The sequence below is a fragment of the Mus caroli genome, unplaced genomic scaffold (assembly GCF_978045245.1).
Source record: "Mus caroli unplaced genomic scaffold, Mus_caroli_1 scaffold_7, whole genome shotgun sequence".
NCBI classification, from domain to species: Eukaryota; Metazoa; Chordata; class Mammalia; order Rodentia; family Muridae; genus Mus; species Mus caroli.
Genome location: NW_028227262.1, coordinates 116,092,638 through 116,119,809, shown reverse-complemented (window position 1 = coordinate 116,119,809; position 27,172 = coordinate 116,092,638). Strand labels below are relative to the sequence as shown.

Sequence of the window (27,172 nt, the reverse complement as noted above, 5' to 3'; positions counted from 1 at the left end):
TCTAAGTCCCGGGCCTATCTATTGTCACATTCTTGGCCACGAGGGTAGTGTCGGGATAGATAACTGCTCATTGAGGGAGCTTTAAATGCAATCAGATAGTTTCCCTTTTCTTTTTTCTGGCTATTGCTACAAGCTTTGTGCCACTGTTGCACTACTGGTATATTGGAGACAGGTCATCACTGTAGGCTGAAGGGTACCTTCTAGTGTCATGAATGGTAGTGCAGAGGAACAAGGGCACTAAGTTGGAACCAGCCCAATTACTGTGTTTAGTAAGTTGTATCGTTGTATTCAACAACATTTCCAACTTTACTAACTATTTAGGGAGAACAATCAATAGTGTGGGTTGTTTTTTTTTATTAGGTATTTTCCTCATTTACATTTCCAATGCTATCCCAAAAGTCCCCCATACCCTCCCCCCACTTCCCTACACACCCATTCCCACTTTTGTTTTTTTTTTGGCCCTGGCGTTCCCCTGTACTGGGGCATATAAAGTTTGCATGTCCAATGGGCCTCTCTTTCCAGTGATGGCCTACTAGGCCATCTTTTGATACATATGCAGCTAGAGACAAGAGCTCCGGAGTACTGGTTAGTTCATAATGTTGTTCCACCTATAGGGTTGCAGATCCCTTTAGCTCCTTGGGTACTTTCTCTAGCTCCTCCATTGGGAGCCCTGTGATCCATCCAATAGCTGAATGTGAGCATCCACTTCTGTGTTTGCTAGGCCCTGGCGTAGTCTCACAAGAGACAGCTATATCAGGATCCTTTCAGAAAAATCTTTCTAGTGTATGCAATGGTGTCAGCGTTTGGAGGCTGATTATGGGATGGATCCCTGGATATGGCAGTCTTTAGATGGTCCATCCTTTTGTCTCAGCTCTAAACTTTGTCTCTATAACTCCTTCCATGGGTGTTTTGTTCCCAATTCTAAGAAGGAGCAAAGTCTCCAGATGCCCCTCAACAGAGGAATGGATACAAAAAATGTGGTACATTTACACAATGGAGTACTACTCAGCTATTAAAAAGAATGAATGTATGAAATTCCTAGGCAAATGGTTGGACCTGGAGGGCATTATCCTGAGTGAGGTAACCCAATCACAAAAGAACTCAAATGATATGTACTCACTGATAAGTGAATATTAGCCCAGAAACTTAGATACCCAAGATATGTTACAATTTGCAAAACACACGAAACTCAAGAAGAATGAAGTGTGGGTTGTTTATTGGTCACATGTGCCCACTTTGGCCTACAATTGATTTAGATGTAACCGTTCCAACTTTACATGTGTTATAGCCTCATAATTACTACATTATTTATAACACGTTTTCATTTTTAAATTTTAACTTCATTTGGGATATATAGTGTGTATGTGTGTGTGTGTATGTGGGTTTGTGTGTGTATGTGGGTTTGTGTGTGTATGATTGTGTGTGCCCATGCATACGTAAGACCACGTTTGTGGCTATAATTTTTAAATTTGTGTCTTTTTAAGAACAGTTTAGCTTATACAAGGAACCTGATAAATATTTAAATATGAGTGCATAGATTCTGAGACTCCTGTTTTCTCCTGTTCTGAAATTCAGTTGATGAGTTTGTTGATGAAGAAACAGATTGGGGAAAAATGGGGGAAAGTGCCTGGTAAATAATAGTGCATATTAAATGTTTTGTTGTAAAAATATTTCTAAATCTGATCTGTATGCTTCCCTAAAAAATGAATGACTGTTGAAGTCACAATATGCAGTGTATATAATGAGTAATTTCAGTGTAAACTAAAGTTAATAAACCATTTGCTGCCATTTTAAATTTTCTCCACCTTGATTTGCATTATATGTCTCCTACATTTTCCCTCCTCTCCTGCCTTTTCTTTCTTCCTACCTTTCCAATCTTTCTCCTCTCTCCCTTTCACATACTCTCTCCTTCCTGCCAACAATCTCAGCTAGTGTGAAGGTTTTGAATTTGATTTACTATTTGTCCTATTTCGCCATAAAAGTCATTCAGTTGTATATTTGAGAGTACACTAGTGTGGTGGGAATGTGCTGCTTGCTGTTATGAGGATGTGTTGTGTGGGATAGTGACTCCTCAGGGCTTTGAGTGCTTGCTACATAGTCTCTGTAGTGAACTGAGCCAGTGTGAAATTGGATAATGCAACTGATAGTGTTTCCACATTTTCAAAACATTTAAATAAACCAATTTTTGACTTTTATTGTGTTGAGTACACATCTCTACTCATTTGTACAGTAACTTCTTAAGCTGTTTCCTACCATGGGAAGTAAATACTGGTTGAAAGTCTTGAAATCTTGAAAATTTGCTTGATTTGAGTGTGTGTGTGTATGTAACAATTAAAATTGTGTTTGTAAATCTGTCTTCCATCCACAAAGAATAACATTTTCTTTAATGATTTTCTCCTTTCAAGTATTCATTTTTGCAAACCTCAAAGATTTCCTGGTTACAAATTCTGAGAGTATTTGTTTGCATTTATTTCTGTATTTCTACAGATTTTGAAGTTCCTGTGTACCCCCAATGCATTTCAACTATATTGGGGATAAACAAACATAACCCTAGAACAACACCTCCAGGGTGTACCCATTGTACTTATGATTGGTTAAATATTCCTCTTTTGAGTCATCTATATCTATTTCTGTAACTTTGTTACAATAATGCAGTAGGTTCCATTTAATTAAAATTGGATATAATTATCTTATCTTATGACCCTTATTGATTAAATAAAAGTTAGTAAATGTGCTTCCTCAAGGCCAATGTTCCCTTTTGCCATTAGTAAATCTCATGAGGTAAAAGTAAAGTTTACTACAATTTCAAAAATTAGAGTGACTTGTAATCACTCTAATGTGCTAATTTTTAATTTCTGGAGCTAGCAAAAGTTCATCTAAACCAAGTCCTGCAGCAAAGCCTTCCATTGCCAGGTGTAGGCATTAGTGTATCTGTCTTCAGTGTGCACTGACTCTCTTCAGGGTGCTTTATATGTGTTATTTGCTTGAGTTTTAGCCATAACTTTGTAGTAATTTTTCTCCATTATAAACATTACCTATAATGAATTTCAGGAAACACAACAATAGCTTCTGCAGCTTGTAGACAAAGACAGTAATATGATGGAATGATCAAATACAAATGCTCCTTTAATTTATTTTACCAAGACATTTATACATGTTTTATTTATAAGGCAATTGAAGTCATTTATTTTGTATGGAATTCTTCTTCTTCTGAATAACAAATAATATATTATCATATATACCACATTGTAGGAGGGAATGATGAAAGCCATATTTGAAAATGAAAGTTTAATATTTGGGGCTCATTGGGCACAATTATAGTTGGTACTCTCTTTTTTTCAAGGAAATCATAATTCCATGTGCAGAGTTTTCAAAAAATAGAATGACATGCAGCACAGAGGAATGTATTCAAGAGGGAAAGAATGGCTTTCTTTTGCTTGTTCTTCCCTTCCTTCCTCCTTCCTCCCTGTCTTCCTCCCTTTCCCCTCCTCTCCTCTCCCCTCCTCTCCTCTCCCCTCCCCTCCCCTGCCCTGCCCTCTCCTCCCCTCCCCTCCCCTCCCCTCCCCTCCCCTCCCCTCCCCTCCCCTCCCCTCCCCTCCCCTCCCCTCCCCTCCCCTCCCCTCCCCTCCCCTCCCCTCCCCTTTCTTGTTGCTTTTCCTATCGACAGAACATTTTAAATACACAAAATTCTATGGTAGTCCCCTAACTTATCTTCAGTTTAAATTCCAGCTAATGTATATAGTGTGCTATAGGGTTCCCATGTTCTGATTGCTTGGAAGTCTAGCACAACAGAATTTTTAAAGGAGGAAGAAAATCAAACCTGAAAAAAGTTAAAAGTTCACAACCTCATAAAATAATGACCTTGAACTGTTAAAATAGAGTCTACCACACTCAGTAAACTTTTGAATATGTTGAGTTCTATGTACTTTGGTTCGAGGAGAGTCATTTAACGCTGATATTCCTTTATAATCTTCCTATCCTAGTTTTGTCTAAAACAGGATTATGAGTCATGGAGCCCTGCGTACTCCTCAAAATAACGTTCTTAAGTGTATTAAGGAGTGCATCATATAGAAAGAACCACCCTTATTCAAATGATAAGTAACAAAGTATAATATGTCTAATAATCATATAATTACAGCACTGTGTTATAAAATTATTTCTCTTTTTATTTCTGAGAAATTATGTTATCCTAATATAATTGTTTATGATTGTGATCATAGTTAAATAGTTTATATTTGTGCTCATACATTTCAGTTCTGGCCTTATACTTCAGATTGAAAAGCTCTCTTTCTATAAAGAAGAAACTCTGCCTCTATCACACTTCCTTTTAGCTGTTCCTCCAGGGATAGACAAGTTACTTTGCTGTTACTCCTGAAAGGCTACATTGGCAGAAGAGGTCTGATTTTTGACAGAAGTGGCACATAATTAGTGTATTATTTTTTCATTCCAATAACTGGCATATGTTTCCCTCACAAGGCCAGAACATTATTGTTACCCAGCCTGTTGAAAGGTTTAAAGGTTCTTTCCCTCCCTCCCTCCCTCCCCTTTCTCTCCCCTTCCTCTCTTCTCCCTCTTTCTCCCTCTCCCTCTCCCTCTCCCTCTCCCTCTCCCTCTCCCTCTCCCTCTCCCTCTCCCTCTCCCTCTCCCTCTCCCTCTCCCTCTCCCTCTCCCTCTCCCTCTCCCTCTCCCTCTCCCTCTCCCTCTCCCTCTCCCTCTCCCTCTCCCTCTCATCTTTTGTATAGTCTTAGTTTTTCTCTTACTCAGTATGTAGACCAGGCAGAAAACTCACAAGGATCTGCCTGCCTCTGCCTCCTCAGTGTTGGAATTAAAGGTGTGCACCACCACTGGCATGGAGGAAGTTCTTATTTCAATGAGAGTGAATAGATCAAAGCATAAGTGAGTTAATCAGAAATCCTTACTATTCTTTTCAATTTATTTATATGAATTAAGTGCATTTTTTTCTTTTTACTGTATATAATTATTTATTTTTAAAAATTAAGTCAAATAAATTATTTGAGGGATTTGATTCCTTTGCTGTCCATCCAGGTCACCAGAAGATTTGAGGATTTCTTCAATTTATTTTAGGGACCCTTCAAGTTCTCTTTAAACCATTTTAGGTTAGGGTTCACTTGTGTTACCCAAACATCTCTTTAGAGTCTTCTCATATCCATTCCTCACACTCACAACTCTAATCTTTATGAAGGAAGTGCCAGTGCCTGAAGTTAAAAACAAACAAACAAAAAAAATTAAAACATCACTTTTATACTTTGTTAGTTGTCTTGTAGTTCCTTCCCACAGACCTAACAGTCAGTCCTGTGAGTCAAGTAAAACCACAAGTTACTGTATGAGGCGTTTCCAAGGATGGCTGGCTACTAGGGAAGCCCCATCGGGATAGACCTCAAAGAATTAAGTGCATTTTAAAAACTATTTTACTATCGTGTTGTTATTATAAAAGCAAATGCTGGAATGCTGTCTCTGTGATAACATGTATCTCTGGTCTTTGTTTTATCACAGTTAGCTAACAAATCCAATATTAAACTGATCTTTGTCTTACATACTCTTCTTGTTTCTAAAGTCTCCCTTTCTTTCTCTCTTCTTTTCCTCTCACTTCCTGTTTCTGACCTTATTCTTTCCATTTTCGACAGAATTTTCCTTAAAATTGATTCACTCACAGAGAAAACTGTAGTTACTCTGGTACTTTTGGTTGTCTATATTTCTTTATGAATAATTCAACCTATTCTCTGTGAGACAGATAGAGCATAGCTGCATTTATTTTACTACTAGAGGCTACGAGTATCAGGGATGGACTGTGGACTTAGCCAGATCATTTACTCTGTATCTTAGTGCTTAATGTTCTGAGAATGAGACGAGAATGCTCTCTCCCTCAAATCTTAAAAATCTAAATTTGTCTTCTCAGCCTGTCTCTTGTGAGGCTATGCCAGTGCCTGGCAAACAGAGAAGTGGATGCTCACAGTCATCCATAAGATGGAACACAGGGCCCCAATGGAGGAGCTAGAGAAAGTACCCAAGGAGCTGAAGGGGTCTGCAACCCTATAGGTGGAACAACAATATGAACTAACCAGTACCCCCAGAGCTCATGTCTCTAGCTGCATATGTAGCAGAGGATGGCCTAGTCGGCCATCACTGGGAAGAGAGGCCCCTTGGTCTAGCAAACTTTATATGTCCCAGTACAGGGGAACGCCAGGGCCAAGAAGTAGGAGTGGGTGGGTGGGGGAGCAGGGTGGGGGGAGGGTAGAGGGGACTTTCAGGATAGCATTTGAAATGTAAATGAAGAAAATATCTAATAAAAGATGAAATAAAAAAAAACATCTGACACAAGTCCCGAAAGGGTAAAAATGTACATTGGAATATTAAGTGCATTTCTAAATATTGATTCTCTCCTTCCAAGTTGATATCAGCTAGGAGTTTACTTAAGATGTAAGATTTGTACTTTGAGATAAGCCATATCATCAGACTAGGTAGGTGTGGCATTGGGTTGACAAAGTGTTGAGCCTTACTCAAAGGTAGGTGACCATTTAATATTTGTAGTCAGGCAGCCTCAAAGCAGCAGCACTGAGAGTCCGAGGCCTGTTGGCGCCTACTGAGTCAGATTAGTAGTCCCTAACCTGAAACTTGATACAAAATATTTTCAAACTAAAACCGGCAGAGTCAGTGTGTTTTTCTGAACAAAAGAATAGAGAAAAACATGAATGAAACATGGAAGAAAAAGATCCCGTGTGCACAAGTGTGTATTTAAATTCCATTTTTTTTCAGATATGCAAGCCTCAGCAGATGTATGAGTTAGCATTTGCCCTGCACCTCTGACTCTGAGGTCTGCAGAGATTTTTGTCTGTATATTTTTTGCTGCAGTGAACTCTGTCATTGTGAACAGCTGAGAATGGAGTGTGGCTCATTAAGACAGGAGGTCTTATCCAGGCCTCCCCTGCATCCTGAAGAGTATTGAGCATGGCTTGCTTCCCCAGATCTGAAGTATCCAATTTCTTACCACCTAGTGTTCGCCTGCACTTACTGAGAAACGCTGTGGGCCCCATTGCCTCTTTGAATGATGGGCATGGTGTATACCAGCTGTTCCCTTTTTACCCTCCTTGCCTTCTCCTCTGGCTTTTTGTTATGTTTATGGCTTATCTGTGCCTTTTATTTAAAAAATAAATAAAACCCCAGTGTAATTAGAACTTGTCATTTGTTTGTGTAGCTTGAAGAGTCTCGAGCAGAGTTTTTAGAGTAAATCCCTGTCTCTGAGATGCTGCTGCAAAGAGGGCTGTTGCTGAAAGTGGCTCCTCATGCTTGCACTTAAATTGTCATGTCTGGGGATTAGTCATATTCCTCCATTTGATGGTCGTGCTAAATTATAATCTTATCTTACAGCCGGATCACAACGCATCCGAAAGATCCAAAATGCAGTTAGTAGATTGTAGGTCATGATTCAAGCTTTGTCTTTTCAGCAGCAGCAGCATGGCCTAGTATATATCCAGCCTCTTAGTGGATTATGTGAATGCAGATGTCTCTGCTCATTTTGATGTGGCATCACTGTCTGTTTATATGGTTTAATTATTCTGAATTTTTAAAAAAGAGAGGTCATACTAACCGTGTTACCTCTTTGGAGATTCAGACTCCCATTTAGGCTATCATGTCTGTGTTTGAAGGCTTTGTCAGTTTTACACAGGAGCTATACAAGAAGGTCCAGGAAATTCCACGTGGAGCTTCCTATGGAATTAGTTGGGCACAGGAAAGTACCAGTCTCTGCTTTCATGGATGTTGGAAATGCAATCTGTCCTGGACTCCTATGCACATTGTTTATGGAATCCCTCTGGAAGCGTTAGAATAGATGAGGATGCACATTGTTTATGGAATCCCACTGGAAGTGTTGGAATAGATGAGGATGCACATTGTTTATGGAATCCCTCTGGAAGTGTTGGAATAGATGAGGACAGTTGGGTTCAGAAGAGTTTCCTCAGTGCTATGAGGCTCACAAGCTCCGCTGTGCTAGAGATGATATCTGACTCTAATGCACAGGCTCTAGGCCCCAGCTTCGTGCTTATAAGGAACGAGCTCTAAGAGCTGAGATGGCGTGTCCTAACAGTTTATAAAAAGAGAATGAAATCAATTCAATAGCTGGGGATATTTCCTTTACTGTCACCAAACTTTAAAAAAAAATGCACTTTCTGTAGTGTTTATTGATTCAAGAAAGTTCTGTGATTTCTGAATCTTTCATTAGGCACAAATGGAAGACACTGTTAGTTCTGAGGAACACATAGGAAAAGTTGAAGCCCAGAAAGATTATCTTTCTGGTTACCTTTTCTGGATAAGGAGTGTTATCTGCATGACCCCGAGTGTGGCTGAAAGGTCACCCCCCCCTTTTTTTTTTTTACTATTAAAGCATTTTAAGGCATTTGACATTTCTGACATGATAGCAAGACACAGAAATAGTATGTGACAGCATCACTGAATATATGAATGGAGCGATAAACTCCTCTTGTAGTCCATATACATACAGATATTTCTGAGTGTATATGTATGTGTGTGTATATGTGTGTGTAAGTGTGTGTATATGTGTGTGTAAGTGTGTGTGTGTGTGTGTGTGTGTGTGTGTGTGTATGTGTGTTTCTTTACCAAAGACAAACTATAGGTTTCAAGAGAGGAAATATTTTTAATTAAAATAGCAATATAATGTCCACCATTAGGACTGGAGAGATGGCTCAGCAGTTAAGTGCACTGACCTTCCAAAGGTCCTGAGTTCAAATCCCTGCAACCACATGGTGGCTCACAACCGTCCATAACAAGATCTGGCATCCTCTTCTGGAGTGTCTGAACACAGCTACAGTGTACTTATGTATAATAAATAAATAAATCTTTTAAAAAATGTACACCATTAATAATTCCTTGTAAAATATTGTTGGTGGTATCTTTTAAAATTTTAACTAGCAGTTAGTTATATATAATGGGCCTCATGGCAAATTTCATATGTGAATATAATACATTTCATATTTATTTCTCTCCCCAATTGCCTGTGTTTGTTCCATTTGCACTGATTACCTTTCCTTATCAACCAGTCCTTTATAGAATAGTTTCCTCCTTTCCTTCTGTTTTCTTTGGATTGTCCAGTGAGTTTAATTAGAGGAATATGGATGAGAGGCTGTTTATAGGAGCCTGGTACCTTACTAGTGACTGTATCAATGAAGACAGTATTTCTTCCTCCCCCAGCAACCATTAGCTGTATTTATATACTCAGGTGTTGCCCTGCTAATTAAGGATAAAGTCTACCACTGTCTGTATAACCTTCTGAGTTCAGCCTAAACTGGTGGACTCCCTTTGGCTTCTTCTCTGACCTTGTCTAGGGAGTTCAAAACTCCCCACACAACACTACCTTTGGAATGTCAACTAACCTTGGTTAGAGTATAGGTTCAGCATCCTTTCTCTTGATAAGAACCCAAACAGCAAGCACTGGAGATCCCTGTGTTTCTCCCCAGGCTGATGAAGCATCCCAGTGCCTTGGCCTTCAGCCTTTGCCCATCCTGGATATTCCTACCCCAAATCCCAAAGCTGTATAACCCAGATTCACCCCAAGTAAAGCTGATCTGTCTCTCTGAAGCTGGTCCCAATGTGTCATTATTAATGTTCAGATTCACTGGCCATCTGAAACCCTGTTCCTCTAGTCTGCTCCCTTCCTGCTAGGGGAGAAGGGAGACCTACACTCAGGGAAGAGTCTTAGCCTTGTAAGCTTCTGCCATTTCCATGACAGGATCTAGTGCAGGTAATTACAGCTGCTGTGAAGTTCAAGATGCAGTGGACATGCGGTGCCCAGGGTCCAGTGCGCCGCGTCACTCGCTTCTTCCTTTGGCCTTCTCTGTACACTGTCAATATGGTTTGCAAACCTGAAGAGGGGGTGGTTCTGATGCCCTGTTTACGGTTGTGTGCCACTGATGTTAATTTTTGTGAGATGATTTCTTAACTTATTTAATTGATTAAAAATATACTTATAAGGTATTTCTTGAACCATTTATCTCCATTGTTTTTGGAATCTAAACATTCAGAATGAACATAATCATGCATTTACATTTAATTTTTACATAATGAACATTTCATGTTTATGCTTTATATCTATAAAATAATATACTCAGTTCTTAACTATAGTTGTAGTAACAGAATTTATTGTTTATTTTTGAATACTGACTAATAGGTTACATAGAACAAGGAGACACTGGGATATTATAATGAAATTTAAAAATATCTAATTGTTGGGAGATGTGACAGCATCATTCATTTATTTAGAGAAATATCAGGGTTGAGAGCAAATATAACAAACTTGGAGCTCTAAGTTTATAAGAAAAAAGGCCTTTTAAAAAACATGTTAAAAGCTGTCTGGTAGTCCTTACGGAGAGCAGTCCTTTTTAGTTGTGGTTGAGATTCAGTCCTTCTGCCCCTTTCTGGTCTGCCTGACTTAGAAATATGGTGTCTTCTATAAAGAAGCAAGTTGCTATTGAATCACTTAGGATCAGAGTACATTGTGAGTTATTTCTAGTTTGGGGGCACCCAGTATCTTTGGAAACTTCTCCTTTCTGTATCACTCTGTGACCCTCCGTAATTTAGTAGTTTGTAAAAATAATAAAGGGGTAAGCAGAGACTGGCGTGGTCTAGGGTCACTTACTTCAGTGGAATCTCTCAGGAATGCCTTCCTGCCCGGGGCTTTCCCTCTGTGCTGGGCTGGGACAGAGTGTGCCCAGAGTTGCGCTGCTTAGGTTTATAGCTGAGTAATTGTCCTCAGTGTTGAGTGCTTTCTGTCACATGATCCCGTGGTAGTGACTGCATGGCAGAAAACAAACTTGAGAAGCAAAATGAAAACGGAAGTTTAGGAAAAAGATAGTAATACTGTCTTCCTCTAGAAAGTAGGAATTGGGGGTGACTCACCATGTTAAAAATGGGCCACATCTGACCTTATATTTGGAAGTCTTTGAAGCTTAACAATGGGGGAGGGCACCCAAAATTATTTATTTAATGTGAATTTGTTTCTAGACTCCAATAATTGACTTATTTAACAGCAATAAGGTAATTCAGATAATTTCAGAAAATTTACCTTCAAGAAGGAATTTAATAAAGGATAATTTAGATATATTAGGCATGAGTAAGGGCAGGTTGCTAAGAATGCGATTAATGTTAAAAGGTAGAGATCATCTCTGAATGTAGTTTCTTTTATGAGATTTCAGTAGGAAAATTACATGGATGGAGCATGACCCAGAAACAGGCCTGTCAGTGATTGCCAGTGGGAGTAATTGAAGATTTGCACGTGTTGATTGACTTTCAGTATCTGATTACCGACACTCGGGGCAGTGCATCTTGTCCTTTTTATCTCCTGTTACCTCTTCTTAGAACTGCATGTACAATGTGTTGTGCTTATCTGTAGATTCTTAGAGCCATAGAAGTTTTATCTGTTTCTCTTGAGTGTGTGCAGAGGGGAGTATTTCAATCAATTTCATTCCTAACACACAGCATCTGAATTCAGCTGTACTAGAATACTGAGGCTAATTTTTGATATGTGAATACTTACTTTATTCACATAAAGGCCCATCTGTGTGAGTGTTTGAAATCTCTCATGATCTTGGGTTCTGAGCTATTGTAGCTCTGAGTGTCCACTTTTTTTTTTAACCTGTAAGGTGTATTTATTATATATAAGTATACCATTGCTGTCTTAGACACACCAGAAGAGGGCATCCGATCTCATTACAGACAGTTATAAGCTACCATGTGGTTGCTGGGATTTGAACTCTTAACTGCTGAGCCATCTCTCCAGCCTGAATGTCCACTTTTTAAAAATGCCCTTTTGGCACAGTTCAGTGTTTTAAGAAGGCTATCTTTAAGAATGTATTTCTGAGCTGGGCAGTGGTGGCACACACCTTTAATCCCAGCACTTGGGAGGCAGAGGCAGGTGGATTTCCGAGTTCGAGGCCAGCCTGGTCTACAGAGTGAGTTCCAGGACAGCCAGGGCTATACAGAGAAACCCTGTCTCGAAAAACAAAATAAACAAAAAAAATGTATTTCAGTACTGTCAACAGAGAGTCTGTTCATTATGTGTTTGCATGGACTTTTATGTTTTAAGAATGGAATTCTACGCACCTCTATGTCAGGATCGACTTCCTGCTGTAGGTTTTCTGTTGCTTTTTACAAAGCTACAGTAGTGCCTAGCTTTGTCTATACTATTTACTATGGACTTTCTGTTTGTGTTCATAAATTTTTTTTTTTCTGATTTTAAAGCCGTACTCTGCTACTGCAAACATTGGTGGATATATTACCTGATGGCAGAAAACAGAAGTGTGCTATTATTTTCTATAAGAGTACGCTTTCTCATGTGTCCTAGCTTCTGAGGGATTCTTGTGCCCAGCTGCTGCTGAGCTGCTGAGCTGCTGAGCAGGCCTTGGAGGCACTGGAGGAGGAGGTGATTAAAGGAAAGCAAGGGAAGGTGGGGTCAGTGTTCTGAGAGCTGTGTTTAGTTGTTTGCATTTATTGTTTTGGTTTTTTGTTGTTGTTAGTTTTTGGGTTTTTTTGTTGTTGTTGTTGTTGTTGTTGTTGTTGTTTTTTCGAGACAGGGTTTCTCTGTGTAGCCTTGGCTGTCCTGGAACTCACTTTGTAGACCAGGCTGGCCTCGAACTCAGAAATCTGCCTGCTTCTGCCTCCAGAGTGCTGGGATTAAAGGCTGTGTGCCACCACGCCCGGCTGCATTTGTTGTTGTTTTTCTGTAGTGTGTATGTGCATATGTGTGTAAGTGCATATATTCCACAGTATGCCTGTAGAGATCTGCAGTCAACTGTAAGAGTTAGTTCAGTCTTCCAGCTAGGTAGGTGATCAAACTAAGGAAGGACCTTAAGTTTGGCAGCAAGGCAAGTACCCTTACTGAGACACCTTGCTTGCTTTAGGGTTTTGTTTGTTTGTTTGGTGTTTTTGTTTGTTTGTTTTTGATTTGCTTTGAGGGAAAGGGCTGGGGATCTGGAGCAATAGTTCAGTCAGTCATGAATGACACTGGTTCAATCAGTCATCAATAGTGCATACTGTTTTTGTAGGGTTTGTTTTGTAGCACCCAAGAGAGGTGGTTCATGATTGCTTGCAACTCCAGTTTGAGGGAGTATAACATGGTCCTGTGAACTCCATTGGCAACTGCATTCCCGTGCACATATACCCCCACCCACATATGCATAATTAAAATAAAATAATTCAAAAATGCTTTTTAAATTAAAACTACAATTGCATTTATTTCTTTGTGTATGTGTGTTTTCCTGTGCATACACATACAAATATATGATCTTACCATGACATATGAGTGGATTGGCTTTGGTTCTGTGTATTCATGCTTTTATTTCCATTTTTGATTTTGTACAAGATTTGATTAGTGACTACACGCATTTAAATCATGTCACAATGAAATGTATATTTGGTTAGATTCATGTCTTCAAGGAAACGTGTGATTTTGGTGTTTGTACTCTTGTTTTGGAGATATGTGTTGGCTGTATTTGTTGACAAAGCCCTTCCATTTTATCCTAGGTCAGAGAACCTAAGCTAATTTTAATCAGCCTGAGCTGTCATCCGTGCTCATCAATGTCACATTAGCATCATTCCTGTTCATCACTGTCACATTAGCAGCAAATCTGAACTTGCTGATTAGCAAAGTGGATGGAAATCACAGCTCTGTGTGTGTCCAAATAACTACTCATCAGCAAGGCTTGTGATGGGGTCTGATGGTTTAATGCAGACCTTAATCAAGGGCTGAGAAATGTTTCCTCTGCAGTTTAACCTAGTAGTATTGAATTATATTAACATGTATATATACTCCCATACACATACACACACAGGAGCAGTATTACAGCAATGTTCAAAGTCAATCAGACCCAATCAAACAAAGGAAGAAAATAAATAGACTTTGAATATGACTTTTCTTCTATTTTAATTCTATCAATTCACATAGCATGTTTGTCTTTGGTCTTATTTATTCTACTGTCTGGCCAAAGAACTACTTGATTAATAATACCTATATCTGTAGACATGCTTTTTAAAAATGTGGGAATTACAGGATAGGTTTTTTTTTTTTTTTCATTTAGAGATGACAAAATCCCAAATGGTAGCACTTGTTTTTCAGTGACATGTATATGGATATATGTGAATAAGTGCATAAGAGCCTGTATTTTAAGAGGTAATGTAATTTTAAGAGGTCTATACCCATTATGTACTGTCTTGCCTGGAGCACATAAACAACTCTATATTATTTTTAGAATCAATCTTTTTGTGTGTTTTACTCAGCTGTTATATATTGATCGGTCACTACAGAGTCAAATGTCTTTGTAGCCCTTCATCTCTGATAAACAGTTTTTTAGAACCTAGTTGTGGATGGTTTAGGTAATTGTAATTACATTTCTACAATGATTCCTTAGCATAGATGTTTATAGTCATATCAGAATGACCACAGCTGGCTGTGTGATTCCTAACGTATCTCAGGATAAGAGAACTTGGGTGTACTGTAAGACACCAAAATTTACAGCTTCCTTCTCTGAAGAAACTGTAGGATTTCCATTCAGAACAAGTGTATCATTTGGCATTGAGATTCTGCAACTTTTGCTGGAATCCAATTTATTGGATTTAAAAAATTAATATCCATTATGTCATAGGAGTATAATTTGAAAATTCTTTTGCACTCATTTATTATTTAATTTTTATGCATCTATGTACTGTTTGTATGAATGTCTATGTATGTATACTAATGCTTCTGTATGATTGTTTGCATGCACAGATGTTAGTTTCAAAGGACTACTGTGGGAGTCAGTTTTTTCCTTGTATTATGGAGGTTTTCAAGATCAATCTCAGAACGTGAGGCTTGGCAAGTGCCATTACCTGCTGCACCCAGAATATATCTTTTCTTACAGATTTTTTCTTGAGGGAGATGTTTGAGTGTGTGGAGGAGATGTGCTCATATGTCTGTAAGCCTTGGCAGCATGTGCATGTAGGGACCCCATTGGCCAGAAGATAACATCAGATCCCAGATCTTTGGGAGTAGGTTGCAGATGGTTGTGTGCCTCTAAGTGGGTTCTGAAGAAGAGCAGCCAGCCATAACTCTTTAGCCCCACTCTCCTAGACTTTTAAGTTTTTATTTTATATATTTTCCATTTGGAATCATATTTACCTCTTCTCCATATATGTTCTCACTTCCTTTTCCCAAATCTAGTTGTGCATGTTCAAATATTTCTACCATACTTCTCTGTGCTTGTAGAAGGTATGAATCAACATTGTTTTTCTTCCAAGATTTTTGGTTCCTCTCACTGTTCTTCTTGTAAGGCTTGGAGTAATACATCGGTAACACTGTTTCTCTTGCCTTATATGCTAATCTGTCCCCACCTCCTCCTCTTTCTGTTCTGAGTCAAGAAAGCTTTGCTCTGAAATAGAAGTGTGATCCATCAGAGCCAGGTAGTGGGAAGAATATGGGTGTTAGGTACTAAGTCCTGGACTTTAATTCTCCTGCACCTCCCTCTTAGTCAGGGTTTCTATTGCTGCCAGGAAACAGCAGAGTAAAGAGCAGGTTGGAGAGGAAGGTTTACTTGGCTTACACCTCTAGTTCATCATAGGAGGAAGTCAGGACATGAACTTAAGCAGGGCTGGAACCTGAGACAGTAACTGACACAGAAGCCATGGAGGGATGCTGCCTTCTGGCTTGTTTCACATGGCTTGCTCAGTCTCCTTTCTTATAGAAAACAGGACCACCAACCTGGGATAGCCTCACCCACAATGGACTGAGCCCTGCCCCATTGACCACTAGTTGAGCAAATGCCTTAAAGCTTGATGTCATGTCTCAACTGAGGCTCCTTCCTCACTTTTGACTCCAGTTTGTCATGTTGATGTGCAAAACCAAACAGTATAACCTCTCAGTTTTGTTGGTATTCTGGCTGGTTTTAGTCATGGTACTGTTGGGGAAGACTGCACAGAGCATCTTCAGAGAGCTGCCCACCCTGATTTCTTTCTGTGGTACGCTTTTATATTTTTGAGATTATAATTACATCACTTTCCCCCTTCTCTATTTTTCACCCTCAAAAGTCCCCCATAACTTTTTTTACAGTCTGTCCAATTCATGGCCTTTTTAAAAATTAATTGCTAGTGTGTGTGTGTGTGTGTGTGTGTGTGTGTGTGTGCGTGCATGTGCGCCTAAATACTTAAATACAACCTGCCCAGTCTGTCTGTTGTCTCTTGTATGCTTATGTGTTCAGGGCTGACCCTTTGGTATTAGGTGACCAATCTTTGTGTTCTTCCCTCAGGAAAGCTGTTTCTCATTCCTTAGTTGCCTATAGTTCTTTGTGTGTGCCTGCTGTTTCTGAAACTCTCCCCTGTCTGTATTAGAATGTCTGTTGATATATTTTTGATGGATTACAATTCTCCTTTTAAGTGCATTGGTGCTTCCAAGGCATTTTTATTTGTTTTTGTTTTTTTTTTTAGATATTTATCTTTGTTTCATATTCTCTATGTTCATGCCTTAAAGGTTAGTGATTCTATACTTTGAAGTTCACTTTTAATGCCCTGGTCATTTTTCTCAGATAAGCAGTTTGTCAGTATTGCTTTTCAACAAAGTGTTGATGATCATTTCCATTGCCCCCCCCCCGCCCCATCATAAATGTTGTTTATTATAGTACCTGTTTCACCTGGGTCGTTGTCTCTTTGCGAGTTTGTTTTAAAGTAGCCTGTCAGGATCTTTATCCTTGTTGCAGGAATAGGTTTGGTTTGGTGTGAACGGCACATGTGTAAATAAAGTTCAGCTTTATTTTCCATGTACAGTTCTGTCAGTCATGTGCTGTAAGGGGTTTTAGAGCCAAAACCAAAGACAATTTCTATCCTAATGTACCACTGTTGGTTTGATCTCCTTGTGTGACATGGATACTTGCACATCCCCTTACGCATGTTGGGGAACAGGAGTTAGTGGTAGCGATGCCAGGCCTGTCCCACAGAGAATGAGTTCACAGAGAATTCTCATTTGGTTTGCTTCGCTTTGTCATATGCTGAAGAAAGGATAGCAAGAGAACAGCTATCAGGGTGTTCACAGTGAGACATGCTGTGCCACTGAATAAAGTATCAGGAAATTAAATACTTTTACCACATTTAGGGGGCTGCCCTTTTCTTCTTATTTCATATCTAAGTTATTTCTGGAAATAGAGGGAGTTCCCTTTGTATTCTGTTCTGTTTTGGTAGATGAGTGGATTCAGACATTGGGAAGCTGTTCTACGCTTACTTAATTAATGAGCTGCAAGTTGGCTGTAAACTCAGCTCCTTTTCTACTTTGGTGTATGAGCTAGAAAATTGCAGAAACCTTTCCCCTGCCCTAGATGCTGAGTGTTTGAAATTGCCTTGCATTTTCAGAATGGGCTTTTGTTTTCCATGGAAGAGCCTCTATTTTACCATAATGGTGAACCAGTGTGGTACTTTTTGTTTTGTTTTCCTGTATTTCTGTTTGCTACTTAATGCTTTTCCTTTTCAATATCTGAACAGTGTTTTCTCTAGCTTTAAAATCCTTTAGATTTAGCCCATTTTTCTTTACTTTTGTGATTGAATTTATAACATATAGCTACATAAGAGTGAGTCCATACACTTAGTAACACACCATTAGTTTAGAGGTACATAATGCCTTTGTGAAGAAAAGGTCATATTTTTACTTTTAGTTAGTTGCTTATATTTCCTGTTTTCAGTCCTTTTTACTGTAAAGTGATGCTAATCTGTCATACTCTATTCTGGAGACATTGTCGTATGTTTCTCATCTTTTGACTGTTTCCTTTTACCTATGGGATATGGCAGACTATTGCCCTCCATTATCTCTGTTGAAGGAATTATTTAGGTTTATGCATCCGCCCCTCCCATTTTATCATCCCTTGATTATAAAAGTAAAATACCTGACCACAGTAATGTCCCCTGTTGCCTGGCAACGGTCATAGTGTCAGTCTTTTTATTTTGTCCTCCTTGGCACTCTAATACTTTCATAAGGAAAGAAGTTTGTTGCTGTTTGCTTGCTTGTTCTTCTGTCTTCTACAGACACAGTCATCTCTCCTGTATCTCATTTTTCCCTCAATGAACTGCTTAGGCTATAGTTTTCCATTTTACAGAACCAACTGTGTCCATCAGTTATAAGTCACCTCAATTATGCATTCAGGAGCCAGAGCTTTTTGAGGAGACTGACTTAACAGAATTCCAGAACTCAATGCTTTTTTGTTAGTTAAGACAGTGTGGCTTAGTTCCTGTTAGACTCAAGCATGAAAAAGAAATATTGCCTGTTACAAAAAGGACAGGCAAGAGTGAAACCACCTAAAAGCAGATGTGTGGTTTGTGTGAAAGCTACCAAGATGATATTAGATGGTTTAATAGTTTAGACTCTCTGTCTCTCTCTCTTGTGTGTATGTGTTCTACAGGTTTTATGATGAACTTAGCTGTCATATTAATCTTTAGAAAGAAGATTATTGCTCCATGATGTTTATGGATCACTAGACTTACAATATTAACTTTTAATTTTATTTTACCTAATGGGATGCACTATATCCTAGATGATTCTATGGAGGAATGTCTTACAGCCGAGATGTTGTCCAGATAATGTGTTAGGAGTAGACAAATCTCACGGAATCTCTTCTTGTTCTGTGATTCTTTGACTGTTCAGGGGTGCGTGCGTGTGTGCATGTGTGTCTGTGTGTGTGTGTTTGTGTCTGTGTGTGTCTTTGTATATACTATCTGCATTAGCAACCTTGAACATCTGGGAGGATGGCTAGCTATTTCCTGTTGGTAGTTTTGAGTACTCTGGAAGGAAAGTATCAGGTAAACATTAGGCATTTTTTGTCATTACTGTTGCCATTACTTGGTATCATTTATGTTGCACCTGCCTCACTAATGCAATTGCTTATAGGAACTCCAATTTTATTCCAAATGGCTACTTTTTTGTCATTATATAATCTGTGGTAAACCACATACTATGTAAACATTTTCAGTGGATCTTTTCTTGAAATTCCAGCCATCAAATAGTGTTTCTGCTCCAGGTGTTCACGAACCCCATAATGGAAGTTTCTTAAGAACATTCCCTTGTAAGTATCCAAGAGAAGAAAACATACACCGCCTTATAACGCAGCTGACCCCCTCATAGTTATCATTACCCAAGGGCAATAGTAAGAGAATATTAATATGTTTCCTATGCATGACTCTTTTTATATCCAATTTTAGACTTGCTTTTTAAATTCATTTTAAACTTTACAAATATAATCAGTGCTTTATTTCCTAATGCATAGCTCTTTAATTATATGTGTGCATATTTTTAAGAGTTTTGAGTTTATTTTTAAGATTTCTGCCAGTAGTTATCAGCTTGCATGTCACACAATAACTTGACCTGGTAGAATTTACCTGTATCACTTGTAAAGCTAATAGTTTTCCATAATAAAATAAAGGTATTTTATCTAGACAGAGTTATTGATTTTGTATTTATCCTGATTTTAAAATACCTGTAAAATATTTTGTTTTGAAATTAGGAATCTTTTGATATGAGATAGATTGCAGAATGAAATGAAATTGTTAGCAATTTTCTTTTTCTGACATTATTAGAAATCATATTTGTTAATTCTAAGACCATGAAAGGTTTCTTATTAGGACAGATAGTATTAAGCAACATGGCTGTCCATCTGCTGAATACTTATATTTACATGAAAACGTTTTTGAGCTTGGATATGTTTTTATTCATTTTTATTTATTATCAAATATTCTTAGTTTTAATTAAATTAACTATAGTCTATTTATTTTTTTGTATTGAAAAATTTTCCTCTACTTTTTCTAATCCACTTGAGAATTTTTGCACTACAAAGAGTAGCTCCCAGCACCTGAGAATCTGTGTGCTCCTGAGTGGAACAGACCCAAACAAGTAAATATATTTTAAAGGAGGATTTGTTGGTTAGACTTTTCATGATGTGGTCTGCAGCAATAGCTTACGCTGTAGAGGCTGGAGAACACATTAGCTGTGTATTGTACTTGTCTGGTTGCCTCAGAAGTTCTGACCTGTCATTAAAGGCCTGGAAGATTCCTAGAGATCCAGTAGATTTCAGTTCATGTTGTTAGCCTGAAGAAATCATAGTCTATTGGTGAAGGAACGCAGCAGCAGCAGCAGCAGCAGTAGCAGCAGCAGGAGCAGCAGCAGCAGGAGCAGCAGCAGCAGGAGCAGCAGGATAGATGGAGTGAACCTGCCAGTGAGAGTGAAAGCAAGCTCATAAATTGAAGCTTCTTTCTTGGTCTTCCTTTTACTTCAGCTGTGCATGAGTGGTGCAGCCTACGTCTAGGGCGTGTCTTCTCCATTCAGATAACCTGACCAAGAAAGCCCATTACAGCTGTGCCTGGCAGCTTGCCTCTTAGTTCATTTCCGATATAGTCACATTGATAACTGAGATTAACTGTCACAAGTTTTATTTTCATTTGGTCTTTTTCATTGTTATCTGCCCATTGTGTTCGATATTCCTGACACCTTTGGAAGATTTTGACCATAAGCTTTATGAAATATTGGTATATATCATGAAGCACTTACATAAATTTTTGCTTTTAAGCATGGGTCTTGCTAATTTTAAAGGAAGAATCTTACTAGAGCATATGGGACCTAGGCAGTAGTGTAAGGCAAGTTATCCCAGGCACTGTGTGAGTAATTTCGAACGAGGAGTATTTTTATGTTATATATGCAGAAGTCTTCTGGGAGGAAAACTTAAGGCCTTTTGTTGGTGGTCATTACTCCTTAATAGATTCAAGTTTCTGAAATGTATGAATGAATTTTTTCTTTGTAATATACAGTATGCTTGCATTGTATTTTATTTTTAAAACTTAAAAGTCATCATAGAAGGGTATGATTATGACACTTTTTTAATTTATTTTTTTAATTAGGTATTTTCTTCATTTACATTTCCAATGCTATCCCAAAAGTCCCCCAGACCCTCACCCCTCACTCCCCTACCCACCCACTCCCACTTCTTGGCCCTGGCGTTCCCCTGTACTGAGGCATATAAAGTTTGCAAGACCAATGGGACTCTCTTTCCACTGATGGACGACTAGGCCATCTTCTGATACATATGCAGCTAGAGACACGAGCTCCGGGGTACTGGTTAGTTCATATTGTTGTTCCACCTATAGGGTTGCAGGTCCCTTTAGCTCCTTGGGTTCTTTCTCTAGCTCCTCCATTGGGAGCCCTGTGATTCATCCAATAGCTGACTGTGAGCATCCACTTCTGTGTTTGCTAGGCCCTGGCATCGTCTCACAAGAGACAGCTATATCTGGGTCCTTTCAGCAAAATCTTGCTGGTGTATGTAATGGTGTCAGCGTTTGGAGGCTGATTATGGGATGGATCCCCAGATATGGCAGTCTCTAGATGGTGCATCCTTTCATCTCAGCTCCAAACTTTGTCTCTGTACCTCCTTCCATGGGTGTTTTGTTCCCAATTCTAAGAAGGAGCAAAGTGTCCACACTTTGAATAGTGTGTTTTAGTAGCTTCTCCTTCTTCTTCATCTATCCAATTTCCTCCTTCCCTGAAGTTTCCTCATCACTCAGATGTCCCTCTTCCTCTTTCAGGACCCATGTGTTCTTCTGCTCATTCCCTGTCTCTTTCTGTTCTCATCGCACATTTTCATCTGCTCAGTTCCATCCATTGTACTGAAATTTTCAAAATTTTGTTGTTCTTTGCCACTAGATAAAATCCATTTTGTTTATGTTTCACATTCATTTTCATTTAATGGACTGGTAGGATTCATTTCCTTCTGACTCACAGTGATTTACATGAGTGTGCAGTGTCTCTATAGTAGGATATGGAGTCTTTGCCCAGGATCAGTATGGAAGTTACATTTGCATTTTTTTAGAAGCTTCTAGACTAATTTCCATAATGTGTGTACTAGTTTATACTCTTCCAGGCTGTGAGGAAGTTTCCTCTCACCCCACATTGCCGCTACCATTTGGTGTCAGTTGATGACAGCCACTCTAACTAGAGTGAGGTTTACTTAGTTGTGTGGTGACTCTTGATATTGAGTATTTACAGAAAATACTCATTGATCATTTGTTTTTCTATACAAATGCAATTTAAATGCATCTTATCATTTTTTTTGACTCAGTACTTGCTAAACTCAGGATTCTAAGAGAGTAAGATTGTAAATTTGAGACCAGTATAGGTGGTATACTACAGTTGTTTTAATAAAACAAAATAAAAACAAACATAGAAATAACAACCAAATAAAACCAAAACAAGAAATAAAGGAAGGAAGGGAAAGAAAGAAATAAAGAAAAGCAACAAAAGGAAAATATTTGTGGAAAATGCCAATTTAAGTGTGCTAGCAAATGAGTTGAAACGATTTGAAGCAGATTGAATAGGTGACATTCAATTCTGTATTTCATAGTCAGGGCCAGTTTATTTTCTTTTATAGTTTTAGGAAAAAAATGTTCTTAACAAACCCCTTGATGGATTCAAAATTAAAACTTGAACGTTGTATTAGTGCTGTCTAGTGGTTACACTAGAAGAAAAGTAATGACCATCGAAAGGTAATGACCACTCTGGATTTGTTTTTATTCATGATATAATAAAACAGATGGGCAGGAGGGGGGGTTGGGAAATATGAAAATTTAGTTTTCTAGTTGAACTCATGGTTGGCTTTGCAGTTTGTTTTCTGAATAGGATTGTAAAAAATTGAATATTTTTATATTGATTTTGAAATATTATGAGAGATTGTTTTCATTACACTTCAGACATTACTGTATATGTCAATTGAGAATCCTGACTAAATCTTCATAGTTTAGGATTTCCCCTCAATGCCACTTAAAAAACAAACTCACTTAATGTGAAATTTTCTTCGAGTCTTAGATTACTATGTGAGTTAAAATAGCTCTGTGCACCCCCCTCAGGCTGTTCTCAGTCAGTGTTCTCCAGTACTGAGATTTGGCGGCGTACTTTTCTGTCTTCAGTGTCTCATGCTTATGCCTTAGGCATAATCCTGTTCTCGCTCGACCGGGTGCCTTCATAATGTTGGTGCTTGAGTTGCTCTCTTAAACAGATCCCCTCTTTTCAGTCCTTCAGGCACTAAGCTCACATTTGTATTTAGTGACCATTCCTTGGCTATCCTTATGCTGTCTTTTCTCCACCCACAATAATCTCTGTTCCTGTAGGCTTTATTTTTGTACATCTTTGTCTAGGCTTAATGCTTTTAGTGGCTTCTCCTACTTCTTTAGAAAAGTGTGGAGTGAGATCATGAATTGAACCTACTGCTAGAAATGTGGTTGTCAGTTGTCCTTTGTATCAGTCAAATTCTGAGACCCTCAAACTGAAGCCTCCATGGGAACATTTATTATTAGTTCAAATATGGCCATAAAAATCGACTTTGCAATCGTCTTGCGTCCTCCTGACAGTGCTGTGAGTGACAGAAACTAATCTTATCTGCCGGCTAGCATTTTAAAAATGATAAATGGACCCTAAGTCTTTAGTTAGACTGTAAATGAAATTAAGTTTATCTTATTTCTCAGTGCAATATCATTACATAGAAAATTTTGAAATATACCTTTCTGAACAAAGTTAAATAGCAAAGGCCAGGGGCTGCGTTTTGATGAGTATTGTATGTGTCTTTTTTTTTTTTTTTGGCTTAGTTTTTATCAAACCAAATGATGGTGCTTTGAGAAAAATCAGAGTGTTAAGAACTCAGCATCTAGTTCCTGAACAAAACAAAGATTCCTCGTCATTTGTGCATGCTCCTTACTTTAAAAATTGTACCCAGGTAGAATGCATAATATATGTTCAAAGTAAATTTTACCAGATATTTGTACTTTGATATGTCTGTTTCAGATCTAAAATACAATTTAAAATCTTAAGATAATCTTTTCATTGTCTTATCTGCCTTCCTTGTGGTTGCTTAGTTGTTACATTGAAATGGAGTCCACTCCCAACAGGAAGCGACTTTAGAGCACCTTCCACCACTCATTTAGTTCCCAGTGGGAAGCTGATTTACCTTCCTGTCCCGGAGATTTTCATGTCTTTATTTTGAAATTGTCTTTTCTCTGTCAGTTAGAATCAAGGACATTAGAACCCACTTTGCAACTGTTATGACAAATTAAATTAGGTTATTTCACACTGTCTAATGTCTTTTTCATCTGCAGTTTAGGAGATATGTCAGAATCCCAACTTGGTCATTTTTTTTGTCCTTTATTTTGATATTAAGGGCCTCATTAATAACTTTGTTAATTTTTTTAAGTGAGGTTTAACTAAATTGAGGGCATTAAAGCACTAACTTTTAAGGCTGTGTTTCTAAAGGAGCAGGGTATTGCTATCCTGGATTGATTCTGTGGGGAAACTTTATATGTGTAGACTGCTTTTCTTCCAATTCCTAGTTTCCTTGATTGAGAACGCAACTAGATCTTTCATTTTTGTTTAGAGACAGTCTTTTATAACAGAGGCTGGCCTTGAACTTGCTAGATAGCTGAGTCTGGCCTTGACCATCTGACTAACCCGCCTGCAGCTTCCCAGTGCTGGCATTGCCAACATGTGCCACCAGGTCAAACACTGTTTTATTTTGAATTTGTGAAAGTAAAGGAAAATATATTTGTTGTATTTGAAAGTTTGTCAATGGTGACAAAAAGGTTGGGGATTTTGGGTGTTTTTGCTTGTTTGGTTTTGGTTTTGGGTTTTCCAAATTCTCATACAGGAGAGATTCTCCCCTCCTCACTTTACTGTCAAGATTTGATATTTTAAAATGTCTAGTACCAGCTATCTTGAAATATTGCTGTGGTAACAGTCTCAGTCCTTCTTTCTGTGTTCATTGTAGATTGCCTAGGTCATATTTTCTTTTTCACTCATGAACTGTTTTCAGTATTAAAGGAACTCAAATGCATAGAATTTGACTTTATTTTTTATGTTATTGCTTGAGTTTTGTCTGCATCATTCTTCCAGATTGCTTTCCTGACTGTATTGTTGCTTCCACATCTCCTTTGTATTCTGATCCTGCATGAAAACCACAGGCAGTTTCTAGTCTCAGGCTCCCATGCTTCATTGCTGATCAGTGGGAATGGCCCACGTGTTGCCAGTGAATTAGTTGTTTCCTTAAGCAGCAGTGCAGGATCTCCCATGGTTCTCTGCTTCTGGTGATCTTGACATTCCATTTGTTACTCTTGACTGTTTCAGATTTTCCTTCAGTGGATTCTGTATTCTAAATATGGTTTACTGTGTCAGAGTAGAGTTGGATCGTTAGCATCTTGTTCTCCTACTAATATTCTCTAATGCTATTTCAGAGGCGTTTGTAACATTCACTTTGTTGGATCATCATAACTTCCTTGATTCCCTGGTCCTGATATTTCTAACATGTTTATAATTTATTCTTTTTGATAATTTTTGAGTTACTTATGTACAGTAAAAAATCTCTATTTTCATTGGTTTCTATTGCCATGTAAGTACTGGAATTATTGAGACTCAGCATTTCCTTCATCTCTTTCATTCTCCCAGGTTTCAGATTGTCCCTTTGAAGTTAATACCTGGGGTTGGACAAGCTGACTTCAGTCATAACTTCACATTGTTGTCAACCTTCTGTTTTTACATGGCTGTTTATTCTGCTTGTCACAGAAGTTTATTTTCTTTTAATGTTTTTTTAACCGTAGCTTTAGACTGTTTGTGTGAGTGTGTGTGTTGTGTTGCTTTTGGTTTTTCTTCCTGATTCAGTTTCTATTGTCTTCCCCATTTCACAGTATGTGTGAAACCAGAAAGAAGTGTGGCTGCTGCTTCCAAATTTCTGTAGTACTGCTGATGTCGACCAGCGCAGAGGACAGTGCACATGTTTTGCATCAGGGCACATTTCTCCACGGGTGCATCTGCCCCACAACCAATCTCTTCTGTGCTTTCACTCTCCTGAGTGTATCATCTCTGCATTTTGACTCACACATGTATTTTAACCAAGGACAGCTCAAGGTGACTTCACAGAACCATTATTCAAGTCTGGAACACATAGATTGGGCATGAGTTTTTATTACAGAACAGCAGAGTAACCTTTTCTTCCTTCCAGCATGACTTTCAGACTTTCATACGACCCATTCTCAGAAAACACACTTCTCCACATCGTTTTGTTCTTTGATATTTTAAATTTTGAGATATTTTTGCTTTCTACTTTTTCTTTTTTTTTTTTGTTTTTTTTTTTGTTTGTTTGTTTGGTTGGTTGGTTGGTTTTTTGAGACAGGGTTTCTCTGTATAGCCCTGGCTGTCCTGGAACTCATTTTGTAGACCAGGCTGGCCTTGAACTCAGAAATCCGCCTATCTCTGCCTCCCGAGTGCTGGGATTAAAGGCGTGCGCCACCACGCCCGGCTTACTTTTTCTTACAATAACATGAAATCAACAAATTCTGTTTCTCAATTGGCTTATTGCTTATGAATCAAAACTCTATAAAATATGTCTTAATTCAGTTTTTATTTGAATTAAAGTTAATTTGTTATAGGCCAGTTTTATTAGGTATCCAAAAACCTTATACTATTAGGTAAGAGGTGTTTTGTATTAAGTAATTCATATTTAATAAGTAAGCACTTGTCTACTTGTGACCTGCTGGGATGTCCTGACCAAACAGAATGCATAGCATAGCAGGGGCTTCCTGAATCATCAGTTCTTTCATCATGCTTATCAAACACTAGGGCACACTTTTGCTTGCTTTTTATGCATTTATTACAATTATTTACAATAATAATTCATTTGCCTGTAGGAATTTAAGTAGTATATTTTAATTCTAGCTCTAATATGAGATCATCCATTCTTCCTCTGAGATCTTATATAGCATATAAAATCTAACCTGTAATGGCATCTTGACTTTCCTTGAGAGAATTACCTTTTGTTTTATTTATTCCTACTGAATTAGTCTTATTAGTATAGGCTTTTTATAATTCCCCTTTAATTACCTATTCTTATTGTTTTCTGCAAATTATAACAAAAATCAACCCAAAATTAAACCTTAAAAATCAAGCATAAACAACGTCTTTATTGAGATGCAACTGCAATCCCTTTATAATACTCTAACCCTGTAAAGGAGGCATGGGAACAGATTTCCCAGGATTCCCTGTATGGCTTTCAGGTGTGTTAACCTTGTCAGGCCACAGTCTCCTGCGATTCAATAAAGCACTGGCTGAGACATTGCTGCAAAG

The 27,172-nt window shown here is 38.3% G+C and overlaps 1 protein-coding gene and 1 non-coding gene across 2 annotated transcripts in view; one reads left to right on the top strand and one right to left on the bottom strand.

Moving 5' to 3' along the window:
* Exoc4 (exocyst complex component 4) overlaps positions 1-27,172 on the top strand; it is a 735,179-nt gene that overhangs the window by 231,804 nt on the left and 476,203 nt on the right. The gene's annotated exons all lie outside the window — the stretch shown is intronic.
* LOC115031379 (small nucleolar RNA SNORA18) lies at positions 5,273-5,403 on the bottom strand. The gene has a single exon (XR_003837020.1). It is a non-coding gene; the product is annotated as a small nucleolar RNA SNORA18 (small nucleolar RNA).